This window comes from Nicotiana tabacum, chromosome 2, assembly GCF_000715075.1.
Source record: "Nicotiana tabacum cultivar K326 chromosome 2, ASM71507v2, whole genome shotgun sequence".
NCBI classification, from domain to species: Eukaryota; Viridiplantae; Streptophyta; class Magnoliopsida; order Solanales; family Solanaceae; genus Nicotiana; species Nicotiana tabacum.
The window spans coordinates 5604818-5620568 of NC_134081.1; the positions used below are offsets into that span (position 1 = coordinate 5604818).

Below are 15751 nucleotides of genomic sequence, written 5' to 3' on the forward strand. Positions count from 1 at the left end.
TTCGGATTTTTTTAATTTATTTTATTTTAAAAGAAAACAAAATAAAAATAATAGTAATAGTAATAATTTGACCTTTTAAATTATTTTTAATTCTTACCCTATATAAAAAAAAATTAACAAAGCTAAAAAAAATATATTAAATTTCTAAATATTTAAATAGTAGAAGGTGGTAAAACTTCAAATATAGTCAAAAATTAGGTGCTCACAGCTGCCCCTCTTTGCTTAGAAACATGAAGAGTTTTCAGGCAAAGATTAGGTGAGCCATGTGACTAATTCTTTGACCAAACCGTTATTCAAAAGTAAAAGAAATAAAAGATAGTGTGCAACCGAGCCCTGGTTTTGGACAACCTATATATCCCGGATTATAGGGGAATCATATCGCGTGTAGTTCAAGAAGAATGGTGGAATGATGAGTTGAGGAGTCGAGTGAAGTTCCGTCGAGGCTCCGGTCTGCGGTCCTGCTATTATATCAAAATAAAAAAGAAACTAAACAAGCCTATCAGCTATGAGTTACAAGATTCCTATCTATGAGTCTTCTGAAACTTGATCTTGAGTCTTGACTGGTTCTTCATACAGACTCTGATCTAAACCTTGATGCTCACTAGTTGTAGGTGCTAGTTCATTGTTCTATAGCTTTTTCTAATCAAAAGGGACTCCAATGCTTGTGGCTTCATTCATGTCTTGAGCATTCCACATCTTTCAACTGCTTTTGCATTTTGGATTCACCTATTTTTTCTTTTCTTTTATTCTGAATTGAGACTTCTTCTTTTGGCCATCTCGAACCCTGTGCCTCGAGGTAAAACCTACTCAGACACCAAAACAAACAAACGAACGAATTTTTTCTTCCCCAGTTTGCACTAGGAAAATTTTGTGAGTTATTGTAACAAAATTCTAAACTACTTCTTTATTGAAAGCAATAAAAGGTTGGGAATGGTGTACCCCAAAAACAAATAAAGACTAGGGAATGGAGACCCTATGTCTAAAATGAAAGAAACTAGGGAGTGGAGACCCTATGTTGAAAAAGTGACTAGGGATTGGTGTATCCTGATACTAGTAAGGAAATGTAACCAGGGGTTGGTACCCTGTATTACGGAAAAAGAATGTAATCAGGGGTCGGTACCCTGTATTATTGAAAAGAATATAATCATGGGATGTCGTCCTGTATTACTGAAAGAAAATGTAATCAGGGGATGTCACCCTGTATTACGAAAAAAAAATATAACCAGGGGTTGGTGCCCTGTATTACTGAAATGAAAATGAATCTCCTAGGTGAAAAAGGTTCTACCTTGGTTAAATTGTGAAAAGAGAGCCTGGGTGAAGAGTACTTCTATCCGGAATATGAGATGGATCCCCCTAGGCGAAAAAGTTCTACCTGGGTTAAGCTACGTAATACAACCTGAGCGAAGAGAACTTCTACCCGAAACTATGAGCTGGATCCCCCTAGGCGAAAAGGTTCTACCTTGGTTAAGCTACATAAAATAACCTGAGTGAATAGTACTTCTACCCGGAACTATGAGCTGGATCCCCCTAGGCGAAAAGGTTCTACCTTGGTTAAGCTAAGTAAAACATCATGGGAGAAGAGTACTTCTACCCGGAACTATAAGCTGGACCCCCCTAGGCGAAAAGGTTCTACCTGAGTTAAGCTACGTAAAACATCTTGGGTGAAGAGTACTTCTACCCGGAACTATGAGCTAGATCCCCCTAGACAAAAAGGTTCGGCCTAGGTTAAGCTACAAAAAACAACCTGAGCGAAGAGTACTTCTATCCGAAACTATAAGCTGGATCCCACTAGGCGAAACGGTTCTACCTGGGTTAAGCTACATAAAACAACCTGAGCGAAGAGTACATCTACCCTGAACTATGAGCTGGATCCCCCTAGGCGAAAAGGTTCTACCTGGGTTAAGCTACGTAAAACAACCTGGGCGAAGAGTACTTCTACCCGGAACTATGAGTTGGATCCCCCTAGGAGAAAAGGTTCTACCTGGGTTAAGCTACGTAAAACATCCTGAGCGAAGAGTACTTCTACCCGGAATTATGAGCTGGATCCCCCTAGGCAAAAAAGTTCTACCTAGGTTAAGCTACGTAAAACATCCTGGGCAAAAAGTACTTCTACCCGGAACTATGAGATGGATCCCCCTAGGAGAAAAGGTTCTACCTAGGTTAAGCTACGTAAAACAACCTGGGTGAAGAGTACTTCTACCCGGAACTATGAGCTGGATCCCCCTACGTGAAAAGGTTCTACCTGGGTTAAGCTCAGAACTATGAGTTGGATCCCCCTAAGCGAAAAGGTTCTACCTGGGTTAAGCTACATAAAACATCCTGAGCGAAGAGTACTTCTACCCGAAACTTTGAGCTGGATCCCCCTAGGCGAAAAGGTTCTACCTGGGATAAGCTACGAAAAATAAGCCTAGGCAAAGAGTACTTCTACCCGGAACTATGAGCTGGATCCCCCTAGGCGAAAATATTCTACCTGGGTTAAACTACCTAAAACAACCTGAGCGAAGAGTACTTCTATTCGGAACTATGAGTTGGATCCCCCTAGGAGAAAAGGTTCTACCTGGGTTAAGCTACGAAAAATAAGCACGGGCGAAGAGTACTTCTACTCGAAAATATGAGCTAGATCCCCCTAGGCGAAAAAGGTTCTACCTGGGTTAAGCTACGAAAAACAAGCTTGGGCGAAGAGTACTTCTACCCGAAAATATGAGCTAGATCCCCCTAGGTGAAAAAGGTTCTACCTGGGTTAAGCTACGTAAAACAAACTGGGTGAAGAGTACTTCTACTCGGAACTATGAGCTGGATCCCCCTAGGCGAAAAGGTTCTACCTGGGTTAAGCTACGAAAAATAAGCCTGGGTGAAGACTACCTCTACCCAGAAATATGAGCTAGATCCCCATAGGCGAAAAAGGTTCTACTTGGGTTAAGCTATGTAAAATAACTTGAGCGAAGAGTACTTCTACTCGGAACTATGAGTTGGATCCTCCTAGGCGAAAAACAATTCTACCTGGGTTAAGCTACGTAAAACAATCTGAGCGAAGAGTACTTCTACTCAGAACTATGAGCTGGATCCTCCTAGGCGAAAAAGTTCTACATGGGTTACGTTACGAAAATGATTTGTATGAATAATAGTGATGCATGCTTAAAATAAAAGAAAATGGAGATTTTGTGGAAACCTAACTTTGGTGACATTCGTCCTTTAGGAATCGCCATTCTGCACTGCTTTGTTCCTGTTGTAAACAAAGAAAAATTGTAAGTTTTAAAAGTAGTGGTCGGTTTATGGCCTTGATGTCTTTGGCAGCTTGGCTTTGTGCCCATCTTCTTTTGATGATGATTTCAACATGCCACCAGATGTTTTGTGAATACCACTTGCATTTCTGGCCCCAGAGAGCCTTTAACTTTTCAAACTTTTACATGATGGTTGGTCGCGTGGGACTTAACCTTTTCAACTTTATTTTGCCTTTGTGGCATTTCACTTTCGACTTCTTTCCTCCAAAACTTTCAATTTCAGAGTATTGGAGAACATTTGGATTTTCAAACTTTGCCAAAACGGTTAGCCACTTGGTACTTAACCTATTCAACTTCATTTTGCCTTGTAGGCACTTTCAATTTGATTTCCTCCTTTCTAGATTTTTTAATTTCAAAGCATCAGCTACCACGGCCAATCGGGGTTGACTTGATGCCCCTGCCAAGGTTGGGTGCCTCTTGAATATTAGCTTATATCAAACGAAAGCCCTGTAAATCAGTCTTGTTATCCCTTCTTTGCCTTAGTTTTGGAACAGAGTTAGACCGAAAGGGATTCAAAGAGAAACAAACAATGGAATGGATAATGAATTTAGACAAGAGGTATCCCTTTCGAGGGGAAGGAAAGAAGGACTTATCTGGAGTACATGCAGACTTCAATCTTCAATGAACATGACATGCCTTTTGGACTGGATGCCTGATCTGTATAAACCGTCCGACTCTTAGAAATTTATCACAACTTTTGCCTCGAAACCGAGAAACCTTACCCAAGACTGTCAATACTAATGGCTGTGAAGATCCTATTTTCGATCAATAGTGCCCTTTGCGCGTTTTCACTAGCTAATCTCTCTCGTTTCTCTTCTCACCATCGCCTTATAGTGCCATTTGAGGGTTTTCACTAAAAAGACTCTCATTTTAGTTTCTTTACTCACTATTGCCTTACGATGTCCATGAGGGTTTTCACCAATAAGACTCTCTCATTTTATTTCTCTCATTTTGGTTTCACCATATCCAAGTGACTGTATCCTCCAATTTTGACATTCTCGTTGATTGATTAGAAGGACTTGAAAAGGATTTGAGTAAAAAGGATTTGGATTGAATTACAACTTTGGAACCTCTCAGCCGAGACCATCGTCGAACCATTATAACATCTGCCCCAGTTTCAACTTTTGGGGGAATGCAAATTTTTGTTTTGGTGTGACTGAACCCTAGAGAAAGGCTACCTACGTTTTCTTTCGGAATCAAGTCGAACGTAGTTCAATTAACAAGAACTTGTTTGGATTTTTGTTTTGTTTTCTTTTTCTTTTTCTTTTTCCTTTTCCTTTCCTTTTCCTTTTTTCTCTCATTTTTTATTTCATTTTCTTTTGTCTCTATATTTTTCCTTTTTTTTATTCTTCTATTTTTTTTTTCAATAACACTTTCAGGTTCCAAAGAGGGTAATCAAAGAAAAGGTAACTGGCTCAAAGGGTTTGCAAAGGGTTGATAGTGTTTGGGTAGCGAGAACGAAAGCCTTCGTCATCCCAATCAGAGAGCATTAAAGCTGCATAAAAGGGTTAAACATAATACCTTTTGACCGCGTCTGTATTAACAACTGGCACGGATACATTTTCTTCAATATCTCCCAAATACAAAGCTCCATTTTGGAAGTACTCTTGTTACAATGTATGGACCTTTCCAATCTGGAGCAAATTTTTCTTTAGCTGTTCCGATTCTTAGTTTTATTTCCTTAAACTTATCTTCATTGCGTCCTGACTCTTGAATCATTATATCAAAGTCTGACAGCCTTTTAGGATCTGGGCATGAAGTCCACAAGCATTTCATGTCATTAAAATCTGCATTAACAGAACTAAAAAGAGAATAAGAAAAGTAACAAGATTAAGAAAAGAGACATTCCTCGACAACGAAATATTAATTTCATTTGATTTTTATTTTATTTTTTTGATTTGATTTTTCTTTTGAATTTTAAAGATATAAGAGTTTACATTGGAAAGTAAGAAAATAAAGTAAAACATCCGGATCACACCCTGAGATAATCCGAACACAGAAAGGATAGCAAGACTGGCTACCGAGACTCCCGTATGATGGGGGACTTTCAGGCTTAGCGACCGTTTTTGGCTTTTCTTTTGTCTCGGCAATGGTTGCAATGGCCTTTAGTGCCGGATCAAATTCCTCATCTTCAAAGATCATTCCGACTACTGGTCCATTGGTGTGAGTAGGCAGAGGATTATTCATCATAATATGGGCCTCTTCATCCCTAAGCATTATTGCCTTGACCTCGATGAGGTATTCCACTGCTCTCTTAAGAGTCCAACAGTATTATGTATCATGTCCCTCTGCTCCAGAGTGGTATTCACATCTAGCATTAGCCCGGTGCGAGGGGGACTCAGGGTTTAGCCGGTTCAGGGCTACTGGCTATAGACCTAGCCAAACTAGCTTTTGGAACAAGCTCGAGTATGATTCACCAACAGGGGTGAACTGATTCCTTCTAGGGAGGCTCTTTTTTTTTCTTTTTTGTTTTTGAACTTTTTTTTCATACCTTGATTTCTTTTTTCTTTTTTTTTGTTGTTTTTCGCTCTTTGTTTTTCTTTGTTATTTTTTTGTCACTCTTTTCTTTCTTCTTCTCTAAATTTTTTTCTTCTTTTTTCTGGTTTATTTTTTCACTCAATTTGTTTATGTCTATGATCGAATCCGATAGGGATTGCCTACGTATCATGACGCCACATGAATCAGATCATTACGTAGTCCAGAAATATCAAAAATAAAGTAAATAAGGTAACTCTTTTTCTAATTTATTTATCAATCTTTATTTTTGAAAATCATACCACAAAAGCTCCTAACAAGGAAAATATTTTAGATTTTGAATTTTCTCTATTTGTTTATTCGAAATTTTTGAAAGAAAGAGTACTAAACAAGAAAGAAAATATTTTTGAATTTTTATTTTATATTTTTATATTTTTTGATAATTTTCCAAAGAAAGAAAATATTTTTTTGAATTTTGAATTTATTTTTCTTAAAAATCTTTTTTTTAGAGAAAGACTTTTGAAAAGGGAAGAAAATATTTTTGAATTTTTGGATTTGACGTCTAAAAGAAAGACTTCTAAAGAAGGAATTAAAGGAGAATAGTTTTGGATTTTTTTAAAATAACTGGGGCCGGAACCGATGAGGTTTACCCACGTATCTCACATCCGGTGAGAATCAGACCCACGTAGTTCGATCAATATTTCAGGAATGGATGGCACTTTTATTTTTGGGAAAAATCAATCTTATTTTGTAATAATCATTTTGGGGTAAAATTTTGACAGGGTTTTTGGATTTTCAAATACCGAGTTTTTTAAAAAAAATAAAATGGGTAAATCTTATCTCCTATTTTCTTCCTTCTGGTTTTCTCTCAATTCTTATTTTTTATGTTTTAGAAGACGGTCAACATGCACAAATCGAATCAAACATAATGTACATGTAGCACATAAGATGCATCACGATGGTCTTGTAATTATCGGGTACACCTATCCTAGATGGACCCAGCCCATGTGTTAAGTTCTCAAAGTCAAATGCACGTGATGCAAACAAATAATTCTACTAGGGATCCGGCATGAGACTATGTTATTCTAGGTTTAAAATCCTGGGGAGTCTTTTAGATGTGGCTTACCCAAGCGGACAGCTCGAGCCGAGGTGGGAGGTAACGTACCAGGAGCACGAAAGTCTACCCGGTCTAGTTACTAATCCAACCTCGTTCTATTTAGTATGACCTCTAACAGAAAAGTGGGCCACGTTCACGGGTGCACCATAAATTCAGAAGACTCAGAAGGGAGGCGTAAGAAGGCGCAAACAAATAATTCTACTAGGGATCCGGCATGAGACTATGTTATTCTAGGTTTAAAATCCTGGGGAGTCTTTTAGATGTGGCTTACCCAAGCGGACAGCTCGAGCCGAGGTGGGAGGTAACGTACCAGGAGCACGAAAGTCTACCCGGTCTAGTTACTAATCCAGCCTCGTTCTATTTGGTATGACCTCTAACAGAAAGTGGGCCACGTGCACGTGTGCACCATAAATTCAGAAGACTCAGAAGGGAGGCGTAAGAAGGCAGTTTATACAGTTCAAATAATATCAAAGCGGTAAATGAGCGGCAATTAGCACATTAGGCTCACAAACACAATAATATCAATAATAAAAAAAGGCAAGTATAGATCACATTACAAGCTCGAATTCTGAACCCTGAACCAGAAATTCTGAGTTTTTTTTCCCAGCGGAGTCGCCAGAGCTGTCACACCTCTTTCTGCCCCAAAAGATATATGTGTTATGGATTATAAAGATATGTGTATGGATTGTTGTGGGTTAAAGAGTTTTTCCAATTAAAGTGATAAATTTGAGTAGGAATTATTTTATTTACAGAGCCGCCACTTGGAATTGATTTTTTGGGTGTTCCAACTCACATTTTATTTGAATCCATATTCAAAAGAAGATTTAACTCTTTTATTATTGGTCTGCGAAAATAAAGTCCGGGTAAGAAATTTTATTGACCGGGGAGAAGGTGTAAGGCATTCCCCAAGTCCCGTGGTTCCAGCACGGTTGCTTTATTGACTACAACTTGGCTTGAATTAATTTTGGATAAATTGTGATTTATTAGTTTCCATAATTTATCTATCCGCTTTTAATTATTCAAATATGGAATTATCTTTGAAACGAATCACGTGTATGAATCCGTTTTATTTATTATGCCAAAATTTTGTCACGCGTACGTGTACACAATTAATAACATTTTATTATTAAGATTGTTTTGGCCAAAGTTAACACATACTTCGATTTTATTTTTTGAAAATTACAATCATGCCACGTGAACGTATACATAGTAGCGATAAACTAATTAAAGGCGTGCCTAAAGCACTCTATCGGTGTTCATTATCCTTCCTATATTTTTGAGATTATTGTAAGGTCATGAATTATGGAATTACTTGTGAAAGAAGTATATGATTTTAGATATTTGAATAAATAAACCATCATATCCAATGCCCTACAATCCAACAATTGAAGCCCAAACTTATTAGGGTCCAAATCTTCCCAACTTTAAAGCAGGTTTGAATACCATATTTCTAGAAACATGATTAAGTATATAGCTTTTAAGGACTAATTTATATTATTATTTATAAAATTTAAAGGCAAATAAATAAAATCACATGAAATAAGATTAAAAGAATAGAGGAAAGAATAAACCTTTAATACAAAATTTCCAATTAAATGAGTTTCCAAGAACAGGTACAGTAACTCAGACGAACGTCGAACAAGCATAAGCAAAGAAGAACATCAAAGCTAGTGAACGGAGCTCCAACGGAATCCTCGGCCTCGACTATTGACTTCACTTTTTGGCGTGTATAAAGGGATGTTATGAAGCATTTTTGTTGTGTTTTGGTTGATGAATAGCTAGATCTTTCGAAAAGAAGAGACGAAAAAGAATAACACGAACATAAATTCCCTTAGCATAGAAGAAGAAAATAAAATTCTCTCAATTCCCTCCTCTCTTTTTTTTCTTTTCATTCTCCCTCCTTTCTCCTCACATTTCTCTACTATTTATAGAAAAAAATTCGAATTTGTTTCAAATTTATTTTATTTTATTATTTTACTATTTTTTTAATTAAAAACAATTCCCACTTCCCTTTTTTAAAAATATAAAAAAATTCCCCTCTTTCCTTTACTTTTAGTTTTTAATTTTCCATTTTTTAAATTTTATTATATTTAAATTCCTACTTTTATTTTCCCCTTATTTTACTTACTTTTTTTTTAATTTCCACTTACTTTTACTTTTTTTTAAAACAAAATTCAGCTAACTTTACTTTTATTTTTTAATTCCAACTTTCTTTTACTTTTCATTTTAAAAATTTCCACATTCTTTTATTTTTATTTTTTTTATTTTACTTTTTTTAAAAAATAATTTCCACCTACTTTTACTTTTATTTTTTTATTCCATACTTTTAATTTTCCTATTATTTTATTCCCATCCGAAAATTTAAAAAAATATTTAATTTTTTCGGTTTTTGTTTAATTTATTTTATTTTAAAAGAAAGAAAAAAATAAAAATAATACTAATAGTAATAATTTGACATTTTAAATTATTTTTAATTCTTACCCTATATAAAAAAAAAATGTAACAAAGCTAAAAAAATATATTAAATTTTTAAAAATATTTACATAGTAGAAGGTGGTAAAAATTCAAATATAGTCAAAATTTAGGTGCTCACAGAAGCGATGATTATTGTTCATCAGGTCGTTTCCGGTTATGGAATGCTTTTCTTAAGGAACTTTACCCCTCAATGTGAGACTTTCCGATACAAATCCGAATTTAGTCAAGCCTCAAAGCGGGTGCCGGACATCGGATCGGAAACCAAAAAAAGGATTCTCAAGTTACTTAATATACTAGTATTAGAATGATTATATAATGATATTCAAAATTAAGGCACTCAACTCTTATTAACAAGGTTAGATGGTTCAATTCTTTCACATGATATCATAGCTGACGACGTTTGATACGTCCGTATTCATGTTCATGTACCCAAAATCAAAGTCCAGAGGGTGTGCGAGAAAATAAAATTCTACATCATCAAGCATTCATTTAAGAACATCCAAATAGATTCATAAGAGTTTAAAACGATTTCCATTGGATGCTCAAATTATTTCACAAAGTGTCCAACAACAGTTAAATAACTTCTCTCTGGTAAAGGATTTGGGCACATGAAGAATGTCAATGTAGATTATGTATGAGTATTATTATCCTCATGGGAAGCACATTGAGTCTGAACAAAATTTGACTATAACAATACTCTAGTTGAAAGAATAAAAGGGCATTCTGGTACCCTAAGCTCCCGCTATGCGCAGGATCCGGGGAAGGGCCGGACCACAAAGATCTATTGTACGTAGTCTTACCCTGCAATTCTGCAAGAGGCTGTTTTCATGGCTCGAACCCGTGACCTCCTGGTCACATGGCAGCAACTTTAGCAGTTACCCCAAGGTCCCCTTCACTAGTTGAAAAAAAAAAAAGCAAGGTGAACTGGTTGCTCCCTCTAAATTCCTCAACCATGCTAGTATTTGTAACCTTAGGACTAATTTTATCAGACTTTCCATTGCTCTTAACACCAGTATAACAGTCGCTACAAGTTCGTCTGTCTTCCCGTTAATCTTAGCTTTTGTGACAACAGGGATGGTTTCGCTTTCCCTCCTGTTGCTCTTCGCAGAAACTTCATAGTTTCTTTCTCTAAAGCTTTTTGAGATGTGCCCCTCCTTGCCACAATTATACCACTGCTTTGTCAACCCCTTTGTCGTGCTCCAACTCTCTTCTCATGATTATCATTTCTGCAGCGATTGCGACAATCGTCTTCCACTCTTAGAGGATGCTTTAACATGTGAAGAGACAGAACATTTTCATGCATTAACATTGCACGACAGTACATCCAAGAGGGGGGAAGTTTTGCGATAATAACACTAATATGGAAGTTCTCATTTATCCAGATTCCTGATGCCATGAGAGAATCAGCAATCTTGTGAAGCTCTTGAACCTGCTCAAGCATCGATACGCCATCAACCATTTGCAACTGCAAATATTCATTAACTTCGAAACTCTTCGTTCCAAAATCCTCATCAAAAGTTGATCTAAGCTCTTCCCACAGTGCCAAATTCTTTGGTACTGTAGTTATTCTTTGAGTATTCTTCAAAAAGCTTGTCGGATAGAGAGTTCAAATATGTTGTGAGAGCAAAGGAAGTCATCAATCATCATCAACCATTTCTGTCAGTTTTCAAGAATGTTCGGGCAAGGCTCACTGAGCACATATGCAATATTCAATTGCTTTAGGAAAACTTCTATCTGATGCTTCCAGCAGTAATAATTTTTTCCATCAAGATGAATAGTCTTAACAGGAACAAGGCTCTGGGCAAGGGAAATTGTAACGAGAACTCAGTTGTATTTGTCCCTGAGGGGCGCAATTCGAAATATCAGTTTGACAGTTTCTATTTGTTGTCTCTCAACAGGCATCTGAACCTGAGTTTGTAATTATTGCCGAATTACAGACATCATCTCCATTTTCTTTTCTGTCGGCAGGCATCTTCCCCTTTTGATGGTCAACTGACTGGGAAATACTGGTCTGAATTTGTTCTTTTCGTCGAGCAGCCACCTCTGCTACAATCTGCTTTTCACCGGTTGTTAATCTAGAAAAGATAAATTGGATCATCCACGCCAATAGAATAAGAATAACCAAAAGCTACGGGAAAGGAGATAGCCAGGGAGATATAACAAACACAATTAATCAGTAGAATAATTTTTATATCTTTATTTATAAAATAAAGATATCAAGATATTAAAAGGAAACACTGGCGACAATTCAAAAAGGAGGTGATAGCAGCTATTAGGGGTGCTCTGTGATAGATATATCATACATGGAAAAGTAGGAATTGGAAGCTGTTTAAGGGAATAACTGTACATAGTGAGGTGGTTCTTGCACGGATAAAACAGGAAATTGTAGAAAGAATTGGTATACTTAAGATGTCTAGGAAAGCTCGCAAATGTATGCAGGCATTACTGTGTAATTAGATATGTTTTCTTGAGAACTCCCATTGCACTTTGTTGAATACACAATGAACTAAGTCAGAAGTATGGAAGGTTTTAGATGATTCAAGCGAGTTAAAGATGGTTTCCAATGAAAAATGGTTGTTAATTCACACAACAATACACATATTTTTAACAGCTCAAAAACCGCTACAGAAGCATGCTTGCTCAGACTTCATCCAAAGTAAATGGCCCCTATTTACTCCCACCTTATTCCCAACAAATAAAAATCTATTTAGTCTCTAACTAAATTTACTAGATTGAGCCATATCAAATCAAAGCTCCATTATTTGGGTACTTCTGTCAAGGAAAAGGTAAAAGAAATGTAACACATGCTATCTCACTATTAACTATAAAGTACAATTAGTGGACATACATGACATTGGAACAAAAACAAATCTCTAAGAAGAGGACTGGACTTTACAGTCTAAAACCTATAATCCCCTTTTTATGATACAAATCGGGGGGGGGGGGGGGGGGGTGTCATCTTCCCTTATCCAATCTGATGTACTAGATTATTTTTTGATAAGGTAAATAATGTTATTGATAATGGGAAAATCTCCGGTATACAAGCAGTACACCAAGAAGTTAAGAATCTACAACATAATATGATCCTCTACGAACGACAACAGATCTACTATACACGTTAAACCTCATGGGTGCACCAAGTTGACTAATTAATGAGGTTGAACTAATTAGAAGTCAAACTTTACAAATTTAACTATCTATATAACTTCTTCATCAAAAATATTATCTCTATATAACTTAAATATCAATTACAAACCGACTCAAGTTGTTAAAAAATGCCTTGAGTTATCTTATGACAAATCTCAAACATGTGTTTAGTCAATATCATACCGCTTGTTAGTTAGCTTTGTATGCTTCCATAGTCCTTGCTTTCTAACTATAGCCATGACCTTCTCAAATCACTAAAATACCTCAATAACGTTTATATATGTACCCCGAAAAGGTCTACATCAGACTGTAGATAAGACATGAGCAGAAGCGAAGTTAGGATTTTGAGTATATGGGTTCTGGAGTTTAGGTCAGAATAACTTACTGGGTTCGGACTAGATTATCTCATATTAAATAAGATTTCTTAACACAAATACAAGGTATGAGCCGAAGTACTGGGTTATCGAATCCGTAGCTACATTTGTACCTCCTCCACTGGACTTGAGGATCAGTAAAAGCTTATTTTAAGTGGTTGTCTGCTAAGTTTTCTTCTCCAAATTCAGAAAAAGGTTCAAGAAAATTATGAAAATAGTGTCTTTCTTCCTTAAATCCTTTCAGTTAAAGGGGAAAGGAAATCACTCATCTGGGGTTCAGTAACAAACAACTAACAACACGTGAATGAAAAATGGCATAGCATAATGCAAATGTCATGTCTGTGTTCAAGAACTATTGGAATATGTCGCAAGCATTTTAACCACATACAATAAATCCAGCATATCCTTTGCTAATTCTTTATTCTTTTTCATTTGTTATCCCTTTGATTTGACCGGATATGTATTTTTTTCACGTGCAAACAACTAATATAGTAGCTAGAGTTGAGAATGGAAATGCAGTGACCATGATTTGCTGAATGAATCGCTGCAACTACAACAAGCAAACGACATAGGATTCTGCAATTTTATGGATACTTCATATTCCACTTGCAAAATGGGTAGTTACAATCAAAGACGTAATATATGCTTTAGACAATGAGCTTTCTTCTTTGGTGAACAAAAATCTCAGCTTTCTCATTGCATTTTTTAGAAAAGAAAAACATAACTTCACTTGCCAGAGAAATCTCAAAGGAAGCATATCAAAACCCTTTTCTTTTCAGTAATCTTTATCAAAATCAATCAATCAACTACCTCTCAATCCAAAACTAGTTGCGGCTGGATAAATATATCCTCTATCAATATAATCCTATTTGATCCCATAGGGGATCTCTTCTCGTAGATCTTTTTTTCCTAGATTTTGTCCCATTAGGATCAATTGTATCAAATACAAGTTTTACATTATTAGTCCTCTCTTTTGAATTCACTCTTCCCTAATCGCAGGCCTCATTTGTTTGCACTTAATGAAGGTATGAATTTTAATCATTCTAATCTCAGACTTAAACAGACATTAAGTGCGTTGTTTTAAAGTTTAAATCTTAATTATTCAAATCTTAATCATTAAGTGTGTTTGTTTTTTTTCTTCACAACTACTTAACTAGTCTGAATAGGCCTGTATGATTAAGATCTATAACAGAGATTTAATTTCATTAAGATGCTATCATTCATATTCAATTTTAATTGTCGCCGCCGCATACCATTATCAACTATTACCATGATGCCACCACCACCACTATCATCATCAATCATAGCCGCCACCATTATCGACTACCACCACGATCCCCACCACTCCCACCACCATCATTCTCAACCACAACAAACACTCATCCTCCTCAACTACCACAACCTACCACCCTATCACCATCAATAACCATAGTCGGCACTGCCCATCATTATAAACCACCACCACCTTCCTCAATCACAACTACCACCACCACCCGCTATTATTAATTATCACCACCCACCACCTAACACCACCATCCTCAATCATAATCACCACCACTACTAATCACTACTAGCTACTACGCTGAACCACCACCATCAACCAAAACCACCACCAACCACCGCCTCTAGTTGGCATTCACAAGCACCATCATTAGCCATCACCACCAGCAAGTACCATATTTTTAAAAATATATATATATTATTGATAGAATATTTAGACTAATAGGATTTCATTTAAATTTTATGTTTATTAATTTTCAAATAAAGAATTTATACATTCAAATGGTAAAAATTAAACAATCTTAATCCTTAAGTATTCAGATCTTAATACACATCTTAATATTCAGATGTCTTAATCTTAATACGCATCTTAATATTCAGATGTGTATTCAGATTCAGACATCTTAATCTTTAAAAACACAAATGAGGCCCACACTGAAAATAGAGAAAATTTCTTTCAAACTTACCCTTGATTTTGTTTCGTTACAAAATTCACCAACTTAAAGTTATGAAACTCATCAAATTTCTACTGATAATAGATTTTATCGCGGAGTATCTATTCACCTGAAACTACTCAGCTCCTCTTTTTTTCGTAAGCCAAAAAATGAGCTTTTTCGAGTTGTGCAATAGGCTAAAAAGATTCTCTAATTTTGCACAATAAGGATTTTACTCTGCAAGATTCCATACATAACAAAGACTTAATTTTTAAATTATCCATTAAAAAACAAAACTAACATTAGGCTTACTGTGCAGAGTTAGGCACCCTCAATTGTTGACCAGTTTGCATGTACCTTAACTATTCTACTTGCTACCTCCCACCAGCACACATTACCTAGTGTTTTTTTTGCCTAAAACACCACTATTATAACAAAAGAAAAATTAGTTGATATTCACTAACCTTACAAATAATTCGACCATTATTCTCGTTGAAATCAACAAAACGGCCATTAGGCAATGAACCCTTTGCTTTTCTTGTTGTTGAGTAGGTGGTTGGTCTGCTGACAATTGTTCTTCAGCTACAAAATCTGTATTAGTCCCTTTTTCTGCTGTACTGGTTCTTTTATTATTATCCAATGTGGGTTGTTCAACTATTAAGACTTGAGAGTCAAAAAGACTCAATAAAATGCCTTGTAAAGTGCTTCTCTTGGATGTTCAAAATCTCAGTACCAAGCTGCTGTGCTGCAGTGGTTCGAACACCTACCCTGTCGCTGTTTCTAAGTCAGTTGTTTTAAGGATGTCCAAGACAACTTCTCGGATCTTTCGGCGTTTAGGTTCTTCTATTATTCAGTGTGTGTGTGTGTGTGTGTGTGTGTGTGTGTGAAAAGGGAGTGAAAGAAGAAGAGTAATAGTGAATTAGTAAGATTGATTAGGGGATCAGGGAT

At 36.2% G+C, this 15751-nt stretch overlaps 1 pseudogene; it reads right to left on the reverse strand.

Annotated features, from left to right (window-relative positions):
* Positions 1-10091: 10091 nt before the first annotated feature.
* On the reverse strand, positions 10092-15518 carry LOC107783413 (uncharacterized; annotated as a pseudogene).
* Positions 15519-15751: the final 233 nt, after the last annotated feature.